Here is a 7,297-nt window from a genome sequence, read left to right as displayed (position 1 = left end):
TTTTAACTTAAAAGTAGTGATTGGATTAAATATTAATCTGTAACCTCCAAAAGAGCACTGTGCCCCTTTGGCTGGTGATGGTGTGCATGATCCATTAGCATTTCTGAACCTCACAATTTGGAAATCCTTGAAATACTTCCAGGAAAGTCAGGGTTTGTTTAAAGCAGCTCTTAGGTGGAGATGAGCTCATTTCTCAGTATTACCACTGCTGTGACCACAGGTATAAAATCACAGGCTAGATTTTGCAACTGCAAATCATGTTTCAAGGGCTTCATGGGTGATAAAGTACCCATATTGTGATAGATTTTGTTACTTCATTACCTGCTGGGGGCACATTTACTGTGTTGCGCACCTGTTAGTGGTGACTGCTGCTGACCATGTTTCTGTCAGTCTCATGTATTCTTTGAACCAATCTTTTCTCTTTTCCATTTGGATTTTTCTTCTCTAGGCCAGGGATAATGGCACTTCTTTAGCTGGAGTGCACCTCACATTCAAGTGAAGGGTGCAGTGCTGCTGCTGCCATGTGTCACAGAGCCCATGCAGAGAGAGGATGGGGCTTTTTAAAGACAATCTACACAGGGCTGGAGAAGCTGGTATCACACTTAACACCATTTAAACACTTTAACTTTCCTTTGACAAGTGCCTGACCTGCAGCTCTGGACAGAAAACCCAAAACCTCCCAAGCTCAGTGGGAGCTGCTTCCCCCAAGCTCCACTCCATGACCAGAGTTCACAATAGGCAGCTCCAGCCTGGAAGGCAAAGCTTGCACATGGATTAATGGCTTAAAGGAGCCTGCTGGGTTCAGGGTCTGCAGCATTTTGGCTGTGGAAGGCTCAGAGGAGCTGGAGGGTGGGTTGGGGGGTGGATTTGGGCCAGAGCTTGGTCAGGGCTGTCCGTGCTCAGCTGCGCCAGGCGGTCCCGGCTGTCGGCACGTGTTAATTAGCTGAGATGGGGGGTCCAGGGCAGCTTGTGCTGCTTCAAAGGGCCCTTCAGGGGAACATCTAAAACACAGCTTGCAAGAAAAATAAATGAAGGAGGGCCCAGTTTTTTCCTGTGGCCGCCTGCAAGCTGTGGCCATGAGCAGAGAGTGCTGCTAAGGCCACCCACGCCGGAGCTGCGGCTCCTTCCCAGTGACCTGTCCAGAGCCCCAGGCTCCCAGCAGTGCCCCAGGACACAGCCCCAGCACCCCTGGCCTTGCTTAGGGACAGCAGTGGGGAGGGAAAGGCCACTTTTGAGGATGTGACCTGTCAAACCCCAGCTGGGACCTGCCTCGTGCTCTTGGCCAGTTTGGGGTGCAGCACATGGGGCTGTGCAGGTGGAGGCTCTGCCTGCTCCTGATTTTGGGTTTCTGTGGAAGAACTGCCAGTCTCAGGCTCTGTCCATGTCCCCAGCCCCACCTGCTCTTGGCTGGCCCCAAGGTGCAGGGAGGGACCTCAGTTTCTGCTCTCTGATCCTCTTTGTCCAAGAGTGTCTGATTTGGGTGGGTTCAATCCCCAAATAATTCTACACAGCCCAAGGAAAAACTTTCCTTCCCAGCTGCAACCCTGGGGGTGGTTCAGTCCCAGAGCTCTCAGTCTCTTCTTCTGGGCTTCCTTTTCTGTGATTTTTCTTGTGACTTGTGACATGACCCTGCCCTGACAGGGGAAGTTTTGATTTCTTTTTGAGAGATCATTTACTCCTAGATAAACATTAATTTTCATTTTAATTTTTAACCTGTGTCTCTGAGGTGACAATGCTTTTGTAGGCCATCTAAGAAGCTGTTATCTTTCCCCACCTTTGCCTCTTTCATTTGCTTCACCCAGCAGGTAATGAGTAACCTGAGGGCTGGCAGAGGTGGTCCCACTGCTTCCTTCTCCATTTTCTTTGGAAATCATAAACAAATTTTTCGTATCAGAGTGACATCTCTCTGCCCCTTGGTTTTGTTAATTCTCATGTTGTGTGACAATGCCATTGTTGCAGTGTGCCCTGCTTTACCTCTTCTCTGCATTTCTCCCAGAAATGCTGATAGGGAAGGGAAGGAGCTGAGGCAGCCCCAGAGTGGGGCTCCAGGCACAAGGGCTCATTCACAGCAGCCTGACACACACCCTGGGGCTGGCTGGGGCCACAGCCCTGGCTCCTCAAAGCCACACAGGCAGGTCCTTGTCCAGGCAGGGACATGGATGGGCATGTCCAGACTCACAGGCTCCTGCTCTCACCACAGATGCTGTTGTTGTGACACATGAGGGTTTGGGGTGCTCCTGGCTGGGGCAGAGGGCTGCAGCAAGCTGAGGTCACGTCCTTTCCAGTCAGCCCAGGTCCCTCCTGAGATGGGGAGAGAGATGAGCTTTGAGTGGGGTGCTGTATCTGTGCAGGTGTGACCCTTCTGCCCCTTGGAACAGTCCCAAAGCACCCTGAAGGCTGATACCATCTCAGAGCAACATCCTTGGGATCTGAAGGGACTCAAACAAAACAAAGTCAAATGCTTTTTTCCTATTTAGGGGACACTGTGAGATCAGGGTTATATTTCTAAAGTGCTGTATCTTTCCACTGTCGGGTGCTGCCTCAAGGCCACTCTTGCCCACCCAGCAGGACTTGTCACTTTCCCTGGTGACCTCCACACTCTGATTTTTCTCTCCTCTAGGTTGCAGAGAGGCACAGCCTGGTGTTCCCTGTCCTTTTGGGTTTTCCAGAGGTGCTGCTGGCTGGCAGGAAGGGCACTCAGAGCAGGTGCCTCCACCTTCTGTCACATCCAGCATTGACATGGGACAGGTTGGACAGATAAGGATGTATTGGCTATGCTGCTTCTCAAATGTGTTGTTACAATTGTAAGGGTCTGTGAGAGACTTGAGCTCTGTCCTTATTGTCAGGGCTACTCTTGTAGACCTTGGGGGACTTCTTTTTTTTTAGGAGAAATATATCTGGGTGACTTTTTGTTTCTCATATCAGTTTTTTTGCTTTTAGTGGCTCTTGGATCACATTTCAAGATATTTTTTTTTATTATTTTTGCAGTGTAGAGGGAAGAAAATTATTTTTGACAATGCAAAGGCTGAGGTCCTTATGCAATCCCCTGTGCAGTTACTGGGAGTTCAGACAGAGCATGGATCACGATGACTCATGATAAAGGCTGCAAGAACTGGCAGGAGTGCAGTAGCACAGGCTGTTTGTACCTCAAACAATTAGTTCTGTAAACAGATTTTTGTCATGTCAAAAACGAACACATTGCCCAAGAGCAGACATTGGAAAACAATGAAGGGAATCATCCAAGGCTGAATGAGAAAGATTTTATGACCTAATGTGTATATAATGCATACAGCATGTGTGTCAGGGGGTTGATTTGTTGGTGAGAGGGAGGCCCAGTGTGAGGAAGGGTCCCCTGTGCTATTTCCCAGTGACTGGGGGAAGATCCTGGCTGTGCTCAGCCCTCTTGGGAGAGGAGATTTCTGCTCTCTACTCAAACACCTCCGTGCCCTCCTGACTGAGCATTTTTTGGCTGCAGGTTCAGCCAGCTGTGGGAGGGAGTTCCCAGCTGTCAGCAGAGGTGCCTCCCTGCCACCCCTCCTGTCCCCTGCAGTTCATCCTCCAAACCACAAGTGGTTCAGTGAAATCCCTCGTCCTGTTCACCACAGGGATGGAGCAGTGGCATCTGCTCTCTCTGAAACAGCTGGGTCCATTTTTTAAAGGAAAAACAAGTCAGCCTGAGACAAATCCCATGCATTGAGCTTCTCACTGTGTCAGGCTGCTGGGACAGAGCCATAAGCAAGCCAAACCCAGAGCTTTGGTGTGAACAGCACACAACTGCCTAAAATAATTCCTCCTGCCCAGAAAGATTCTGGGCAGGAGGCATTATTTTATGATTTGAGCCAATAATTATTTTATAATTTTATATATGTGGGATTTCTGGGGGGAATCTGTTTGTTTCTTTGCTCTTGTCAGTATTTTTTGCCAGAATAAACCACAAAGTACCGGCATGCTTTATTTCCTAGGATTTTCAGGCCAAGCAAGACTAAGGTGGAAGAGAGGAGGAATCAGGTTTTTTTCATATCCAGAGTTACTTTCTTTAAAAACAGACAGGTGATAAAACTACTGAAAAACTGATTTTATTTGTGGATATAGAAAGAAAAGCTCATTCCAGTTATTTTCTGCTGGATGCTCTGTGAACGTCCAGAATTAACCTCTTGTCTTAGGGACAATTGCAAGTGTATTTGAGGTTTTCTAGGTTCAAGTTTAGCAGAAATCAGCAAAAATTCTTGCCAGCTAGCAAGAGCAAGAGCTTTGTGAATCTTATTCTGCAGCCAGTTTATCTATAACATTGAGAAATGGTGTAAGTAACTTCCCTGCACATAAAATGCAGCTGCTTATTGTGCTGTGAAATTTAACAATGCTGAGTGTAATTGATTTGTAATTCATGTGAAAGATAAAATCAATGATCTAAATTCAAAACAGAAGTGTATTGGCTTACTAAACGTTTGGAGTTTTCTTTGTGAAATGCTTTATCTTTTTGCTTTATTGCCTCTTTAAAAATGTAATTTCATTGTTTCATGAGTTTACTATCACTTTCTCTTAATTGTATTTTTTAATTCATGTTTATAGGCTCTATCTAGACAAGTCTGATAGGCCCCATTCATTTCTGTAGAGGATTTTAACTAAGAGGAGGCCCTTTGATACATTAAAATTTTTTAGTTACTAAAAAAGTCACTCCAATCATGTAGTTGCTCAGGTAAATGATGCCTCCATCAAGACACTTGAGTTTTACAAGGTAATGGATGAGTTTAATTTTTTTATGGTTTTTTCCCTGTTTTCTGTTTAGTTGTTTAATTTCTACCCATTCCTTGGATTTCTCCTCAAACCTGCCAAGATGATACTGAAAAAGGTATAAGAGGTGGGTGTAATCATAAAGAAATGCCTCAAGAATAGGAAAGGGAGCATTAATGAGCACAACCTGATGAGCTACACTGATGCTTTGGTATTCAAACAAGGGGTATTTTAACCATAGGGTGATTCCTGATGCTTTATCAGAGATGTTGATGCGATTATTGTCTGATGAACACGCTCTGTGACTGTTCCTATGGAAATACTTAAATTTTGGGCAATCATCCTCCTATTTTAGTACATTCAATACTTCCTACTGAAGGAAAAGCAAGACAAATTTTGTCATCAGCTGCCAGCTACATCCATTCCTTGCTGGAGAGTGGAAAGAGTCAATGTCACTTTTCTACTCTCCCCAGGCAGGTACAACCCTCCCTATGGGCATGGCAAGAGGCAGCAGAGTCACAGAGATGGGAAATTCCTATGGCATTTGTGCAGAGCCCTCACCAGCTCCCACGTGCTGGATTTCACAACAGGAACACTTGTGTGGGAGTCTGGACCAGCCTGTGTTTGCCCTTTCCCTCCAAGTGTTTGCATCCGCATTCCTGGGCCAGGCAGTGACTGGGGAAAGTGATTCCCACCAGCAGCAGGAGCAGGACAGTGGAGCTGATGTGTCAGGGGTGTCCTGAGTCTTCATGGCTCTCCTGTGGCTCCTAGAAGGGCCTAGGACACACACAGACAAATTCCAGCTCCTCCACTTAGGTATTCTGCACCTCTCATCAAATTTCTGCCTTCTCAGGATCCACAGGTAGTGCTTGGAAGTCCTGAGCTGGTCATACAACCACTGCCTAGAGCAGATAAATGCCATGTGGTGTTTAAAAATGGATGAATTTGTGCAATTGGTTCATTTTGGGGCAGCAAAATCTCACATGTGCCACTATTTCTTCTGAAAACTGAAGGAATTCTGTACTGAAATATCAAAATGATGCAACTTGTCACTTGTCATTTGCCTGCATCCCACTGTAATGTCTCTGGAGCCTGGGTTTCCTGTCCTAGTTCTCTCTTTTTATGCTAGAAGTGCTTTTTTTCTTCATATATCCCTAATAAAAGCAATACATGTTTTCTTTCTGCAGATCATGATGCCCCTGTGCTCACCTTGCTTGTGGCTGGCACTCAAACAGCATCCACAGCATTGCAATGGGGCCTCCTGTTGCTGCTGCTGAGGGACCCCCAGACTCAAAGTAAGGTTTTGCTTTGCTTGCACAGTGTGCTGAAGTATCCTGCAGTGACTTTGTAAGTGCTGCTCACCTCTAAAAGCTTCATAGGCTCTCATGTCTGCTGCAGCATCCAAAATCTGGGTGCTGTCCACCTCCATCCAAGCACTGAGCACTGCCATTGCAGACCAAAGCATCTGAGAGGTTGTTCCCTACCCCAGGGGCTGCAGACCTCCTGTCCTGGGGTATTCCAACCAATATTCAGGAGGAGCTGGGATTCACTGGTGTTTTACCACTGTGCCTTTCCTTTGCCCTGCAGAAAAGGGTGACACAGAGAATGAGTCTTGGCTGCTTCCCTGCCTTTGAGATGGCATTTCCCAATGCTGTGATCCATGAGGTGTGGAGATCCATCCCTCTCCTGCCACAATTCCTGGTGCACCTCAGCTGACCCCCGTTCAAAGCACCCCCAGGGCACTTGCTGCTCTCCAGATGAAGGGGTGCAGCTCACCAGGGCAAAAAGCACCAGGAGTGAGCCAGCCTCAAGCACAGGGCTTTTGGAGGGGGAGAGCCAGTTCCCTCCTCCCTCATCTCCTCTGAGCCCAGTCCCATGGCAGTGTGACTTCAGGCGTGGGCACAGTTCCCTTTTCCCACAGCTCAGCCCATACCCTGGGCTCTGCTCCTTGTTCCCGTCCCTCCCTGCCGGGTAGTGCTGCCTCTGGGTACCAGGGCATTGTCTCTGCATTGCTGGGGGCAGTGGGGAGCAGCTGGGCACCAAGGGAGCCTGGCCCATGTCCCTCCTCTGCTCCATCACTGGGGAGCAGCCAACAGTGATTAAGTTGTAGCTTAATCACAGGATTGTTTAGGTGGGAAGAGACCTTCAAGATAATGAGGTCTAACCATCAGTCCAGCACCACCACCATGTTCAGCACTAAGTCATGTCCTCATGGGCTGTATCCATGTGGTTTTGGAACCCTCCATTGCACCTCTGGGCTTCCCCCACCCTGCTGGGTTAGGGCCAGGTCACAGATTAGTCAGGAATTCCAGTGAACTGGGTGTCTGCACTGATGAAGGGTCTTACTGGCAGGTGCAAGCCCAGGAACTGGCTCTTCAGAGGAAGAAATTGGCTGCCAGACACAGCCCAAGGGGAGGAATGCTGAGGGGGCAGGCCAGGAACTTGCAACATCCACACATGCTGCAGCAGAGCTTGGTGGTGCTGTGGGGAAGGGCAGGGATCCTCTGCTCACCCCTGGGCTGTCAGATAAAACAGGGAAAGGGAAGGGCAGGGACCCCCTGCTCAC

The sequence above is a fragment of the Melozone crissalis genome, unplaced genomic scaffold (assembly GCF_028551555.1).
Source record: "Melozone crissalis strain CALT ecotype California unplaced genomic scaffold, PUWL_Pcris_2 ptg000012l_1, whole genome shotgun sequence".
Classification (NCBI taxonomy): Eukaryota; Metazoa; Chordata; class Aves; order Passeriformes; family Passerellidae; genus Melozone; species Melozone crissalis.
The sequence above is the reverse complement of the archived record's forward strand: the minus strand, read 5'-3'. Positions refer to the sequence as shown.